Raw genomic sequence first — 16,220 nt, 5'->3', positions numbered from 1 at the left:
GTGGTCTCATTTCCTCAGCATTTGGTCCTCTTCAGAGGGCTCTCTCTGTAACCACTTGACATGGCAAATGTCTTGTCTTCAAATGAGTGATACAAGAGAGAATAAAGTAGTAGTTTCAATGGATTCTGTGTCCCAGACAGGGAAACTATATATAATCATTTCTGCTTATAGCCTATTAGATCTATAGGCAGCCCTATTCCACATGAAAATGGAATACATGAGGGTGGGAGTACCAGGATTTTGAATAATTAGATCCCATCTTGGATTGCAGCTACCAAAACTTTTTTTGACCACTCATGATTTTTAAATTCATGGAACTGAGGTTATATAACTCAATGGTAGAGCATTTACCTAGCATAAGCATGGACCTGAGTTTAACCTCCTGCCTATGAAAAAACAAAGCAAAAGATCAACTCAGTAGTTTATTCAGTATTTATTATTTGTATTTCCATAGTAAAGTAGTTTTTCTTTTTCACTTAATTAATCGATATGGATTAATGAATTCTTGTTTTCTTCAATAGATGATAATCTGTTACCATAATTATAGACCTGGATGTTAAAATTGTTTCATATTTTGCAAGCCAAATTCCCTTCAATCTCTCCTATTTCATTTTATCATATATCCATTATTTTTTGAGTTGGATTTTTTTGAGTTCTTTAGTTTATTGGCTTTTAAAGGGGAATTTGTAGGGGCCCCTGTGTTTCCAGACCTCTCTAGTAGAAATGCAAGATCGACATATTAACAAAATATCACTGTGGTGGAATTTATATTGATAGTGTAAATACAATAGCAGAGAAAATTCCTAGAGCCTTTTCACTAGTAATCATATTCTTCACCATTCTCAGAATGAAAAAGAAAGGCAGCTTCACATTAGAATGACCCTAATTATCAGTAAAACTTATTAATGTTGTTAAGTATATACCTTTGATAACAATCCTTTTGCTTTTCTTTGTGACAAAATTGGAAGCATTGATATACACTTCTGTTGCCTACCAGACTCTCATGACCCATCATGGACTGAATTATGTCTCCTCAAAATTTATATGTTAAAACACATTTCTGATGTAACTATATTTAGATATAGCGTCTTTAGGAAGCCATTAAAGTTACATGAGGTCATTTAACTACAGAAAAGTAGGGCTGAATCCAAAAGGATTGTTGGTCTCATGAAAAGAAATCTTCTCTTTCATGTTCAAGTGAACACAACAAGAAAGCAGCTGTATTCCCAGCAGGATGAGAATTCACCCAGAGCTGAATACATGGGCACCCTGGTTTTGGCCCCTCTGCCTCTAAAACTGCAAGGAAGTTAATTTATGATGATTAAACCATTAGATGTACAGTATTTTCTTGTGGTTACCTGAGCTAACTAATACCTCGAGGAAAAACAGTTATTTTTTTATTTGTGAGCTGAACAAACTGCTTTTTTTCATGGCTGTGGAAAGAATGAAGGACAAACTATAGTTATTCAAACTTCAGGAATTGGGATTTTCTCAAATATGAACTGAGCCTATAGATTTAAGGAAAAAACTGACAGTATTAATTTTCTAGAATACAATTCAGGTGATCCTGTGAAAATTAGATAGTTGAATTGCTCTCATGAGCCACTATGAGCTAAGGGTGGTTCTCGGGATAGATCCGGGTTCTCATGTGTACTAAGCAAGCACTATACCACTAAACTACTTCTCTGGCCCAAGGTAAGACTTTTTACTGAGATTGGTGTGTAGGATATTAGCAAACATGATTTTTAAATACTGCATAATCAAATATACCAACACTTGGAAGATCTGCACAACTCAGTGAACTGTAATTTTCTATATGATGAATGTGTAATCTTCCAGTTTCCACAACTCAGCAAAGCAGGTCTGCAGAAAAAGAGATGATTAGAAAGAACTCCAGCAGGTTCCCTAGTGGATAACTTAGAATAAAACCTGCTTCTCCATTTGCATGACACATCCACCATCACCCACTTCTACTTACTTTACTGGTAAGAGTTCAGGTTTTTCCACACCTAGAATGATTTGCCTGAACTTTAACATAATCCCTCTAAGACAAAAATTCAAAATAAAACAAAACAAAATCCCCCAAACTCCCAAGGACAACTGGAATACTGCTGTGCTCAGAGAGCACATTCTTCTGCCACACTGCCCATAGCGGGGTCCTGAGCTCATCCAAGTGCTCCTCTTCACTGGGGCAGGGCAACACCTCTGGAATTCTCCTAATGTGATTTTAAAATTACATTTACCACTTAATGACAACATTAGGAAATTAAGCAGAAAAATCCACTTTCACTAATATACCCTGTGAGATTTGCTCTTCCAAAGGCACTTGTCGCTCTGTCCACGACTCAGGAGACAACAGGGTCCCAGGGCTACCCCCTTGCTGGGTGCCTGCTGAGATGCACCCTGCCAAATCCAGCTACATACAAAGAGAAATGTCCTGTCCATTAGGAGCACAACACTGTTGTTTCCAGAGCACACCAAACAAAGGTGGCTCTCCAGGGCCCCAGGGACTCTCCAAGAGAGCCATTATGATCGCACCTGCTTTCCTTGGAAAAAAAGCCCTTGCTATGGCTCCAGGGGACCCAAACAGTTTTCAGTTCTGATTTCAGGGCAGATGGAAGCCATCCACAGGAACCTGGAGATAAAGGAGGAGGCTGGACCTACAACCCTCTGTAACCCACTTGACATCATTTAGATGTATTCAAAGGAAATATGTACAGCTTTTTCCAAAACTGGAAAAAAGTCCACCCTGCCACTTCCTTTACCCAGGCACCGCAGGGATTGGCAGGAGGACCTAAGAAGCAAGGGCTGGGGCTGAGGCTGGTGAGAGGCGGTGAGCAGGGAGCAGCCTGGTCCACACCTGCTTAGCAGCAGCATCTCTATTGCTGCTGCCGCTAGTTCAGCTGTACTCACACAGTTGCCTCGGGAACATCTTCAGTTCACATCTGGCTCCACAATTCTCACTTCCACATATACAGTGGTAGAAAAGAAATGTCCACCACTGCTGTAGTGGCCAAGTTGTGCTGGCTGAATTATACCACCATTCCCTGTTCTGAACTCAGTCTGAGGGGGTGTGGGGAGGTAAGAATCCTTGCTTTTTGGACTTTTGGATTAGATCCAATTCTTCTACAATTTTAACACCACCAAAGTCCTAAAAACGAGTCCATCCAGATACTTAATCACGATGATGGAGCACCAGAAACATCTACATTCACTTATTCCCAAGGGCAGGGGTCTTAGGTGTGGCCATTCAGAATGGAAACCTCCCTGACAAGAGTCCCCAAAAGTATTTTTCCAAGGCATTCTTTTAAAATGGCATTTCTTTCAAAAGAGCCCTCTGCTACATTCTGCCTCATGAAAAAATAGGAAAGTATTTTGAAAACCCAAAATACCTATCAAGAGAGTTACACAAGCCTACAGAGACGTTAACCAGATGCCAAGCATGCAAGGGCTGAGTCAGAGCCCATGCCTGGAACACCTGCTGGGGAGTGGGACGGAAGCCACTGCTCCCAAACAGGGCCATCGGTCCACTTGACCAGCTGAAGCAGGCAACAACAGGAGCCTTTATTTTTTCCCAAAGGCATCTCATATTGTAGTTTGGAGTTTTTTGATATCATGAAAAAGAGCTAGAGAATTCCAAGAGTTTTAGTTAACAGGAAATACAAATGGAAGTAGAAATAAAAATGAAATGGAGCTGAATTCTCCACAGATTGAACACATGGGTGTCACAATTTACTGACTTAGCTCTACCCTTGCAGCAGTGAAGACTTCTGTGGCTGAAATTTCTTGCAACCCATTTTTCCCACAGCAAGGACTTTTCCAGGCATTCTTCACACACATGACCAGTGGTGAGAGAGCTCATCCACTGCGCGCTCCCTGATCGCATTTGCCATTCTCCTTTTGCTCTAGTTGTCTTTTTATTTTCTCGTCAAGCGAAGACTTTGGGGAAACTTTGCAAGCAGCAAACCAGGACAAACACTCCCTTTGAAGATAATTTGAAGATTTAAAAACAAAACCAAGTATCTCAATAACTATAAGATGCAGTGATTTTTTTTTTCTTTTTCCCCAAACTGGGCTCAGAGGTATCTCCACATTAGACTCTTCTAGGGCTGGAATGACATGCAAGGCCTACATGGGTTGTCTGGGGACCAGGGCAGAGAGCCAACAGCTGGTCCACCCCAACCAGCCCTCGCAAGTCAGCATTCATCCGAGAGGCAGTTGCTGCCCAGGAACTCAGTGGCCTCAAGCTCCACACTGGACAGAAACCTCCTCAGCTTCTTGTGGCAGTTGTAATCCAGGGTGATGGTGTAGACGGTCTTGGGGTACTTGGGGTAGACGACGGTGGTGCTGAGGAAGCGTGTGGTCTTGTGGCGGAACTCAAAGCGCACCTCAGCTTTGTATTTGCGCCATGTGCAATTAGGGATGCAGATGACCGTCTGGCTGCAGGAGGCCACTGCCAGGCCCAGGGGCAGCTGCACATCATCGAAGAAGTGGAGCTCAAAGTCGTACTTGACCGAAGAAGTGTACCTTACTTCTTTCCTTACTTCTTTCGGTGGTAAGGGGTCAAACTCCACTCCTTCTCCAAAGGACAGGGGTCAAAGCCTCCCTGAGCAGCCGGCAGCCAGGGTGTTGGGGAGAGATGCTGTGTTAAGGACAGCAGGGGTCGCCGCTGCGTGGGGCTCCAGCACGCCCGGGCGGGGTGGGGTGGGGTGGGGGGAGCGCGGTCTCCACCCCGTCCCCCGCCACCCCCAGCAGCCGCGAGCCCCCAGTGGCTGGGGCTCAGGCTGGCGGGTGTGGGGAGCCCCGAGTACGGACTGTCCAGGACGCCTTCGCCCTTCTTCGCGCCCACGAGCTCAGGAACATCCGGCAGGCTCAGCCCACCCACCATTGTAAGACCGAGGGCCTTACCCAAACGCTCCGAGGAGCTGACTATAGTGAAGCACACCCAGGGATCCCAGCGGTGTCTCCAGAATGCAAGGCCAAGAGCCTTACCAAATGCTCCAAGGAGCTGGCTACAGAGAAGACCACCCGGGAAGGAACACACCAGCCAAGTTGGGAAACAGACCTTTATTAGTCTGGCCAGACGGCACTCCCAAAGCAAAATAGCTTAGAGAGGCACCTGGCTCAGAGTCCGAGGTTGTTTTATAGGGGGTTAAGGGGGGGGTTTAACATGTGGATTCACAGAAAAAAAAAGAACAAAGGTTAGTGGCTCACTGTCACACGTTGATGGTCAGCAGACATCCTGACTGACAGTTACGACCACCCTGTTTACAGATTGTCCTATAGATACTGGGCCCGGGGACATTTGGATTTAGGGCAAACAGATGGCTGAGTAATCTCGCCCTATTACTGATTGTCCATTGTCCCGAGGCAAACACACTCTAACCATCAAATTTACAACAGAACCCAGGGGAGTAATTAACTTTTGAATCACACAGTCCCACACCATGACTGTGTGAGTGGCGAGGCTGGCGGCAGCGGTGCGGGGTCGCAAGCGAGCGTGGGGCGCCCTCGCGGCCCCGGCCACTTCCCTCCGGGCCGTCCTCCCCCGCCCTGCAACCGGCAACCCGCACTAGGCCTGGGTCTCGCTGGAAGCCGCACTCTCGGCCCCGCCCTCCTCCTCACTATTATTTTAATTGACTTAAAATTCATTGTTATATTGAATTGATTTATTTAGTTCTTACATTGGTTTTGGATAAGATATCCATTTTTTTTTCAGTTTTTTTTTGGGGGGGGGTGGTATGGGGGATTGAACTCAGGACCTTGCACTTGCAAGGCAGGCATGGTGCCACTGAACTAAATCCCCAGCCTATGTTGTTTTGAGACAGGGTCTCCTTATGTAGTTCAGGCTGGTCTTCAACTCATGTAGCCCAGGTTGGCCTGGAACTTGAAGTAATTTTCCTGCCTCAGCCTTCCCAGTGTGTGTGCTCCCATCCCCAGGAAGATGTTATTTATTTCAACCTGGTATTTGAGCATATGAGACACACTTTCAAAATACTTTTCCACTATTTTGTATAATATATATTGTTTCTATATTTATACTTTAGATTATTTCATAATTCTAATAATCACTTTGTAGATTTTCTGGGTCTTTGTACATAAAGACATGGAAGACAATATCTCCTGATAATATTGACTTCTACTCTCTCTTAACTTTATTTATTTGGCCTTGTTTAGGTTCAGGGTCAGACCTTCAATACAGTGTGGCACAGAGGGAGAAGTACTTAGCATATCTCATTTCCACATTTAAAAGTCAGGTTTCAAATTGCTACCTCTGTTAGTGTATCATCTATGGACTTGCCTTTTTATTCAAGTCAGTGGTGTGTATGTTTATCTCTGCATCTCCAGAAATAACTGCACATCCAATGTTCCCACTGAGAAATCTCTGAGGAACCATAAAATTAGGGTCTCTTGTATGAAATTACTCATGTTTTAACTAGTGATGTTTGGATTCTTATTCAGCAATAACATTAATTTTTTCTTCCAAAATTTATATTATTTTCTTTTTGTTCTTGACATATAGGCACTTACTCTTTCTCATTGTCTTCTGACAAGTTTTTTTTTCAGCCCAACTGGTGAGCCCCAACACCCTGAGAGCACATTAAATCCTGGTAGGTAGGGCCTACAGCCCCTTTCAGCAGTAAGCAGCTAATGAAGATAGAGACATCCATTCGCTCAGCACCCCATAAAGATTGAAGGGGATTTTGTCTCTCAGGGAAAAATGAGATAAGAGATAAGGGCGGGCAAGTTGGCTGAGCAAAGGGTCATGAATTGTTAACCAGGACACATGCACAGAACACAGACTCCAGAATGACTGCAGGACTGTACTGGCCCAATCAGAAAATGCTTCTTCAATTCTCCATTTACATCTGCCATGAAACCAAGTAGGCTTTTGATAGAGCAGCTTAGACATTAGGTCAAGTCATGGAAAAAAAGCAATCTAGGAATAGCAGATATGAAGGAGCCTCACCATTAACCTGGTGGCTGCTAGTCTGCTCACAGGCCTACTCCACTGGGCAGAGCACATTAGTTTTTAAGTAAATGTACATCATCACAACCTCTTCCACAGGTCTTGTTCAGTTCTTTTTTCGGGACCCCAAGAAGCTGAAAAGCACCTCTTCAAGACTCAAAACTGGTAACATTATTGCAAGGACCAGGTGTCTATAGCAGCAGAGAAGCCAGGGTATCTCCAAGGGTTAGAACCACCAATAATCCACATCCAACAGAGTGGAAATCCACTAATACACAAACTTATAGTCAAGAACCAATGGAAAAGTACCAGGCCCACTAAAGCCACACAAGCCAAGCAAGGAGGCACACTTCTGTAATCCCAGCACTCAGGGCTGCTGAGGGAGGAGGATCAAAATTTCAAGCCTAATTTTGGACATTTAATGGTTTAGTGAGACCCTCAAAAATTAAGGAGGGAGTAGGAATATAGCTTGGTTCAAAGGCTGTGGATTCAGCCGACAGTACTGCAAAAACAAAAACAAAAAATGCACCTGGGCTTGTGGTCTTGGAGTTATGGCTTATATTTAGATGTCCCCCCAAAGCTTCATGCCATTTCAGTGGTGGATGAATCTAGAGTGTGTGATTGATTCACAGTGCAATGCTAGGCCCAAGGGCACTAAGATTAAGGGTGTGAGTGCTACCCACACTAAGTAGTCTGAATAAGATAAAGGGGGCAGGAAGACACTGTTACAAGTCCCTTGTCGCTTTTGCTGTCTTCTACTGCCAAGAACTGTTGGCCCTCTGCCGAATGCCACCCTGCCTTGGAGCCAGCTAATTATGGACTGAAACTTCTACAGACTCAGCTGAAAAAAACTTCTCCTCTTTAACTTTGGGTGTAGGGTATTTTGTCTCAGCAATGAGAGAAAAGTAACTAACATACTTGGGGAACTGAGGACCTGTAGAAATGAGGAACAGAGAAGAACATGAGACTACATTTTGGTTACTAGGGACAAGATGATACCTGCTTCATCCCCAGGGTGCTCCTTCAGAAGCAGGGCTGGAATCATTGTCCTGGGTATGTGCTGAAGAGGCCTCATGAGTGGACTGGACACCTAAGGACTGCAGATTCTGAGAAGGAGACAGGAAGTAATCCAGGTAAACAAAAGAGCATTCCTCCCATTGCCCTTATGCCTGTGGGTCCTGATCATTTGCCCTTCTAGGACACAAGACAGCCACTGATTTGAGAACACCCAAGCATACATAGGTGCATGCTTGCTTTTTTTTTTTTTTTAACCTGGGGCCGCAGAACTGGCTCTTACCACTAGAGGGCAGATGGTGCCCACTTTTCTTACTGGAAACTGGGTGAAAGGCCCACAGGGCCCTGGGGCTGACTCCCCGACTCCAGTTCAACAGGCACATACTGTCATTGACAACTCTCTGCAAGTTATCAGCCACAAAGAGGCATGAATATTGGGCTTTGAGGTGCCCTCATCCATTCATTCAGTAACTGCCCAAAGCACTGAAATTATGCAGGGGCCACGGTAGCTCTGGTTGCAATGTGAAAATCACCAACTTGGTCCCTTCCCTCCACAAGCTCAATCTGAGGGGAGATGGAAAAGAGTGTGCAACAGGCACAGGAAGAAGAGCAGGTAGTATGGCGAAATAGAGTGCTACAAGGGAGAGCTGGGGTCCACTGGGTATGCAGATCTGAAAGGCCTCATGGAGATGACATTTGATGTGTGACTGAAAACCAGCCCTGTAGAAGTCTGGGAGCACTGTGGACCTAGGAAAAGAGTCAGTGGTGTAGGTACAGAGGCAGAGGAAAATTTATTCAGAACAGAGGCTATAGTGAAGCTAACCTGGAAGCAGAGGATGGGAGGGAGGATAAAGGCAGGGCCAGACCTTGGGGCCTGGAAGACTGTCCTGTCATCTATTGCTGTGGGACAACATTGCCCCAATCTTAGTGCCTTATTAGAACAAATATTTTTTATCCCAGTTTCTGTGGACCAGGATCCAGATACAGCTCAATGGGGTTTCTCTGCGAGACCCATGGTGGGTAGAGGCTTGACTGGTGGAAATTCTACTTCTAATCTCATCTATGTGTTATTGGCAGGACTCAGTTTGTATTGTGGGTCTCAATTCCTTTCTGTCTGTTGACCAGAGCCTATACAGTCTGTTCATATCTCATTCTTGGATATTATTTTTAACATTCTATTGGGTAGAAACCAGTCACTAAATCAAATCTACTCTTAAGTGGAGGACATCACATAATAACTTGTATACCAGGAAGTAGGGATTACTGGGAACAGCGGAGTGAGCTGCCCCATATATAGACTAACAAGAAGCCCTAGAATCTGGTTCTAAATATAACAGGAAGACATCCCAAGACTTGATTACATCAGAGGATATCTGATTTTGAGTCATCTCTCAGTCAAAGGTGTAAAGGTATGAAAGTATAAATTTCAACCCCCTCATGACATAGGCCATGGAGCAAGACCAAGAATGGAAGCAATCTTCCCAAGATCACAGAACCAAATTTAAAATTTGAATTTTATTCAGCATTGTGTCCTAGCCCTTTCAAGATTTCTCCATGTCTAAGCTTGTGTTAGCTACATGAGATATCAGCCTATGGGTTTTGAACGTTTTGTATGTGTTAAAGGTGATAGAATGAGTCCCATTGAACAGGTGGAGAGAATGTGGAGGTCCAGAGAGGCACAATGAATTTTTGAGGGTCAAAGAACTGGGAAAAAGATCAATCTGAGCCCAGCCTTGATTTCAAAGCTGGGGCCTAGCTCTGTCCAGGATTTCCCCAGGGCTTGTGGGGTGAGTTGTGGAGTGTAACTACTTATGGTTATGAGTGTGGCATGAAGGTGAAGGGTGAAGATTCAGAATCTCAAGGGGCCTTTAGAAGGTCTTCTCTGAGGGGAAAGCCCAGGTAACAGGACCACCACTGCTGACCCCTCTTCTGGCATTGTAAACTTCTGCAGAAATTTGAGCCCTGGTAACCAGGCACCACACTGTGGAGACACCACCCACCCAGTTTATTTAGCCAGAGTTACTCAAGAGAGTCAAGTTTTGTCATCTCTATCTACATTTAACAAAATCTTGGATTCATGAAACTATTAAATGGGAATCACTTCTGACTACAGGTATCCTCTCAGACCTCATGCCTCACACCTCTGGCCATTTGGGAGGAAGTACACAAGGCACTGGGCATCACAGAGCAAGCCAACAAGTTAAGGCAGCCACTCTGATCCAACTTGGTCAGTCATATGTCCTGTGTGTGTGCGTGCACACGCACGCACACACACACACACAAGCGCAATTGTGGGGCTGCTGTATATGTGAGCCCTGGAGCTGTCATTTTGCTTCAGGTCAGGCACAGGTCTGTACAGATACAAAGATGCACCTAAACTCAGGGGTTAGTCAACTGGGCAAACACCCAGGCAGTGCCGTGCTATGTTCTGGCCTGGTTTCTGGTCATGTTCTTTCTAGAACTCCATGCAGGAGACTGACAAATAGCTGGTCAGTGGCCATCACACACCCTGCTGAGGAACAGGTGCACCATATACCGACAAGAGTCAGTGCAGGTGTAGGGAGTGTGTTGGCATGGAGGAGTCATAGCCTGCGCCCAGACTTCTGGACCACACATCACACAGCTGATTCCCCTGGACCTGCTGTCAGAGCATCCTTCTTAGAACACCCACACCTCCAGTGCCAGGAGCTAGACCTTCTCTTTTTTCACCCTTCTTCTTAGCCCCAGATTCATTTAGGTATAAATTCCAAGTTCTCATATTTGTAGAAATATCTAAGGGAATTCTTTATTTTTTCATTTTACTTCACCTTCTGATCATGACTATTTTTACATGTTGATAGGGTTCATATATTTTAATTGTTCCTTTTTCATCCTCCCACACACAAGGGGAGTGCTGTATTTCTGGGACATTTGGTGTTCATCATGCTTCCTGGGAGCTACAGAGATCCCATGCAGGACCTCCCAGCACCCCTCTTGCTGGGGGACTGCAGGGGGCAGGAAGACCCAAGACTGTGCCAAGTACTTGGATCAGAAAGTGAAGCTCTAAGGACAGTGACTGTGGGATGTTCATGAGAGAGGGAATGAAGACCAGCACCCAGGTCAGAAAGCTTCTGCTGCTGCATGGGGCAAAAGGCTGGTGGAGGCCTGGGCAACTGCCCTCCCCCGGGCATAGAGCATCCAGGCACTGTGAGCTGTGGAGAGAGCAGGGGGCAGAGCCGCAGATTGTATTCCTGAAGAGATGGGGAGAAGGGAGATTCGGCTGAGCCAGAACTAGGCAGGTGCTCTCCCATTGTTGATTCAAATACCAGAAAGATCTGAGATGGTGTGAGGTCCTGCCCACCACTCACCACCCTGTGCTGGCAAAGGAGGTCCTTTGCCAAGTGTCAGAGCTGCACCAAACTCTGAAGATGGGTTGGAGAGCAGAGCTCCTGAAACAGAGGACTGCAGCAGAAGGGCAGAGAGCAACACCTGAGGCAGAGGGCTTCTGGTGAGGTACCAGGCAAGGAAAATCTGCAGAGGAAAGACACAGACATGACCACAGGATTTGCCCACCAGGGAGCTGGGGTGGGGTGCTTTTGGTGGGAGTCAACAGAGAACAGAGTGTCATGTGAACTATAGCACCTAGGATTCTTCTCAAATCAACTGAGGCAATCAGATCATGGGATGGTGACAGAGGCCACACCTGGGGCACAGCTCGCAGCCAGGAAGTGGTTCCGGAGGGATCACAGCCCTCACTGCCTCAGACAGGCCAGTGGGTGGGGCATTGCCTGGAAACTGCTCAGCTGCTCACAGTGAAGCTTCCTCCTGTGTGAAGGGAGCTGTGTGGTCACTGAGTCAATGCTGTGCCTGTCATGTGACGGTTTCTTTGTTTCCTTGCCTGTTTGTTCCAGGGTTTTTTAGATTTTTTTTTTCTGGTTTTTGCATATTTATATTGCTTTTTATTTTACTTTATTGTTTAAGGTTTTCTCCTTTGTCCTTATCTCTCTCTTAGTCATTCTTCTCTTTCATTTTTTACTTTCTTTCCTCCCTATTCTTTTTTCTTCTCTCTTCCTCATTTTTCTGCTGCTTTGTCTTCCCTCTTTTCCTCTCCATCATATACATATGTATGGAGAGAGAGAGAAAGGGTCTGGCAAAAAATGTACACACACTTAAGCAGTTCACCACACTAATAAATGTCTGAAAGCTAATGGCCACCACTTTGAGCACCTCTTGTAACTGTAGAGGCCAAAGGTAACTTGTATTAATCTCATGATGTCTCAATAAATTTAGTATTAAAATATTTATACAAATTTTTCTTTTCCTGATGTATACATTTTTTTGGTGGACTCAGTATATACATACATATTGTACACACACACACACACACACACACACACATATATATATATATATATATATATATATCTCAAATGTACAAAAGAGAATGAGAAATCCAAGGACATCTCAGGGTAACCCTTGACAAATATGTGCTTAGAGAATCCAAACAAAACTAACTACAAATATATTCACAGGTTCTGACAATCTCATAGCCTTGCTCAATCTTTAATTACACTTCCTTCCCTCAGGATCCTTCCTCTCACCTCCACAAATATTCTTTTAAACCCCCTCAACACCAGACTTTTAGTCAAGTTATAAAAATAATTTCAACAGTATACAACGTCCTGTCTACTTTTCACCTATCGATATTTTTCTTACAACCCTCTCTCATTGATTTATTCCCTTCCTTTTCCACTTCCTCTTTCTCCCCCTCCCCCTCCACATCCCAGACTAACTGCAAATAGCAATATAATGTAGTCCGTAAGGGACATTGATAAAAGAGTGAAATTATCAAGGCAAGTTTTAATGTTCATGATTGGTGTATGGTTGTATCTGTTGATGATGTTATAACATAGAAGTTCTCTCCTTACAGTGACTGGATCAAACCCAATAAAATTGAGTAGTGTTGAAGTGGTAGGCAAATAAAGCCAAGATCACATCACCGTAAAAAAAAGAAGCTAAATAAGGAGATCTTCATACAAACAATAAAGTCTCTTCACTCTATCTTACCTTAACCATCAATGCATGTATTGGCATGCACACACACAGACTCAGGTATGCACGCACATACACACACAAATAGAAACATGAAAGAACAAGGAAACAAAAGACCTCCCAAAACTCCCAAATCCTCCAAAACAGATCCAAGGGGCATTGTTAGAGAGGAAACTAATTAAGTAATGGCTGAATTGTACAAAATTATCAAAGAGAAAAGAAAGAAATTCAGCTAGCTCAAAGATAATATAGTGAAATAGATAGTGGAATTAACAAACAAACTGATCAATACATTTAAAGAAGAGACAGTTAAAAAATTAGAAGAACTAACCAAAACCATTCAAAACATAAATGACAAATTTACCAAAGAAATAGAGTCCATGAAGAAGTACCAAATAAAAACCAAGGATAAAGAATTCTATTGATTTTTGAGCAGCAGAAGTGACAAATGTGAAGAGAGAGTGTCAGATCTGGAAGATAAAAATGACACACAAGAGCATATACTCAGAAATACTTTTAAAACAATAAGTGATCAAGGAAAGTTGATCCAATCACTGCTAGATGACATAAAGAAGATGAATCTAAAACAAACTGGAGTTAGAGAAAAATCAGACAAAAATATTCATGGAATAAAAAACTATTTATAGAAATCATGGCAGAAAATTTCCCAGCATAAGGAAAAATCTCCTCATACAGGTAAATGAGGTATACAGATTCCCAAATAATTATGATGAGAGAAGATACTCTACATGACATAATATTCAAAATCCCAGATATCCAGGAGAGAATCTGGAAATCTTAAAGAGAAAAGCAAGAAATCACTTGCAAAAACAAACCTATTAGAATTACAGCAGACTTCTACAAAAAACCTTTAAAACCTAAGAAAGGTTGGAATGAAGTGTTTCAAGCTGTAAAACAACTTTCAACCCAGACTAATATATCCTGCAAACTATGTCTCAAAATTGATGGAGAAATAAAGTCTTAAAACTGGCTCTCTAAAAATCTCTCAGGAATCCCAAATAGAGATAATGAAGCCAAAAAAATGCCAAAAAGTCTGATGGAGGCTCCTAGGGCAGAGAAGCTCAGCTGGTCCCAGCACCTTGAAGGAAGCTCCCCGCCTCCATCCCAGGCTCCTAGGGCAGAGAAGCTCAGCTGGTCCCAGCACCCGAAAGGAAGCTCCCCCGCTGCCATCTCAGGCTCCCAGGGCAGAGAAGCTGAGCCGGTCCCAGCAGCTGGAAGGAAGCTCCCCTGCTGCCATCCCAAGCTCCTAGGGCAGAGAAGGTGAGCTGCGTGGGCGCCAGAGGCACCCCCCCAACCACCGTGGAAATGAGAAAACACATAAACAAGCCTCAGAAACAGACTTCCAGATCACCTACAGTAACCCCAAAAGGAAATGAAATAAACAATCTGATACTCAACCACCTGGACTCTCTGAACTGGCAACAAAAGAGGATCTGGGAAAAATGAAATCAGAAATAATTACTCAGATAACAGAAAAGATTTTGTTCATGGTGCAAGACATGATTAATAAATCTAGAGAGGACACAGATAAAAAATAGAGGATCTGAGGAACATGATGGAATCCCAACATAGGAAACAAATGGAATCCATAAAACAGATACAAACAGATTTCCAAGAGATTAAAAACTCCATTGAAAGTCTGTGCAGCAGAATGAACTGACGTGAGGATAGAATTTCACATATAGAAGATAAGATTGCAATTAGTGAGGAGGAAAAGAAAAATTGCTTTAAAATTGTAAGGGAACATGAGAAATCAATCCAGCAGCTGTTAGACAATGCAAAGAAGAATAACATAAGACTGATTGGAGTCAATGAAGAAAGAGGAGAGAGTGCAGATGACATAAAAAACTGTTCACAGAAGTGATGGCAGAAAACTTCCCAAGCAGGGGAAAAGAACTTGACATACAGATAAGTGAGGCATATGGGACTCCAGCTAGCCTTAATAAAAAAAAAAAACCTACAAATAGGCATATAATAGTTAGGATTCTAGAAATCCAACAGAAGAAGAGAATTCTACAAGCAGTGAGAGAAAAGAAACAAACCACATACAGAGGAAAGCCCATCAGAATCACAGCAGACTTCTCAATGCAAACCCTCAAGGCAAGAAGAGCTTGGAGTTATGTATTTCAAGGCCTAAAGGAAAACAGCCTCTAACCCAGATTGATGTACCCTGCAAAACTATCTTTCAAAATTGATGGAGAAATAAGATACTTTCATAATAAAGAGCACCTCAGGAACTTCATGAATACCAAACTGGCACTCCAAAAAATTTTAGACAATATCCTAGGAAAAGACAATGAGGATCACAACCCCAGGAAACCCAGCAAAATGAATCCATTGGGCATGAAAAATTAAATGCAAAGGGAGAGAATCCAACAAAAAGAAAAAGTCATGGCAAGGCTTTTAAAACTTTTAACTTCATCTCCCTAATGAGTGTATAATTCAATCTTATTATTGTACTGATAAGTATTTTTCTGATTCTAGAGTTGCACACCATTCCTTGTGCTATACTGGCTATTTATCATTTTATTATATCTACATTTTAATTGAGTTGTCTATTAATGAGCTGTAAGAGTTCTTTATATATTCTGTTCATAGATTATATGCATTGTAAATATGGTCTGTTTAAGGACTACTTTTCATTTTAATGATGTCATTTAAAGTTCTAAATACTGATGGAATCTCATTTATCAATGTTTTTCTTTTATACATCATGTGTTTTGTATCCTAGGTAGTTCTTGCCTACCCTGAATTCATAAATATTTTCCCTTATAATTTCTTCTTAAAGTTTTATACCTTTAGGCTTTCTTATTTAGGTTCATAGAGCCCTTCAAGTTATTTTCATGTATGGAAAAAAAGGGTTGAGGTTAATTTTCTATATACGGATACCAAGTGTTCTAGTGCTGTTTGCTGAAGACACTATCTCTTCCTTGGCTCTTGAATTGAGTTTATATTCTCTAAAATGCTAATGTTAAGTAATCTTTCAAAACTCAGTGGACTATATGTGTCTGGTTCTATTTCTAGATTCTCTGTTTTATTCAAATGATCTATATGTCTTTCCTTACACCAACACTGCCTTGATTACTGTAGCTTTAGAAGAAGTCTTAAAATTAGGTACTAAACGTCTTCCAACACTGTTTTTGTTTTTGTTTTTAACTTTTCTAGGTCCTTTGTACTCCTACAT

The 16,220-nt window shown here is 42.8% G+C and overlaps 1 pseudogene; it reads right to left on the bottom strand.

The window, feature by feature from the left end:
* Positions 1-4,196: 4,196 nt before the first annotated feature.
* On the bottom strand, positions 4,197-4,888 carry LOC101708447 (refilin-B pseudogene; annotated as a pseudogene).
* Between the last annotated feature and the right edge of the window lie 11,332 nt (positions 4,889-16,220).

Source organism: Heterocephalus glaber, unplaced genomic scaffold, assembly GCF_053883595.1.
Source record: "Heterocephalus glaber isolate CG9 unplaced genomic scaffold, H.glaber_assembly_v1.0 deba00001504, whole genome shotgun sequence".
NCBI classification, from domain to species: Eukaryota; Metazoa; Chordata; class Mammalia; order Rodentia; family Bathyergidae; genus Heterocephalus; species Heterocephalus glaber.
Note: the sequence above shows the minus strand (reverse complement) of the source record. Positions and strands in the feature narration are given on the sequence as shown.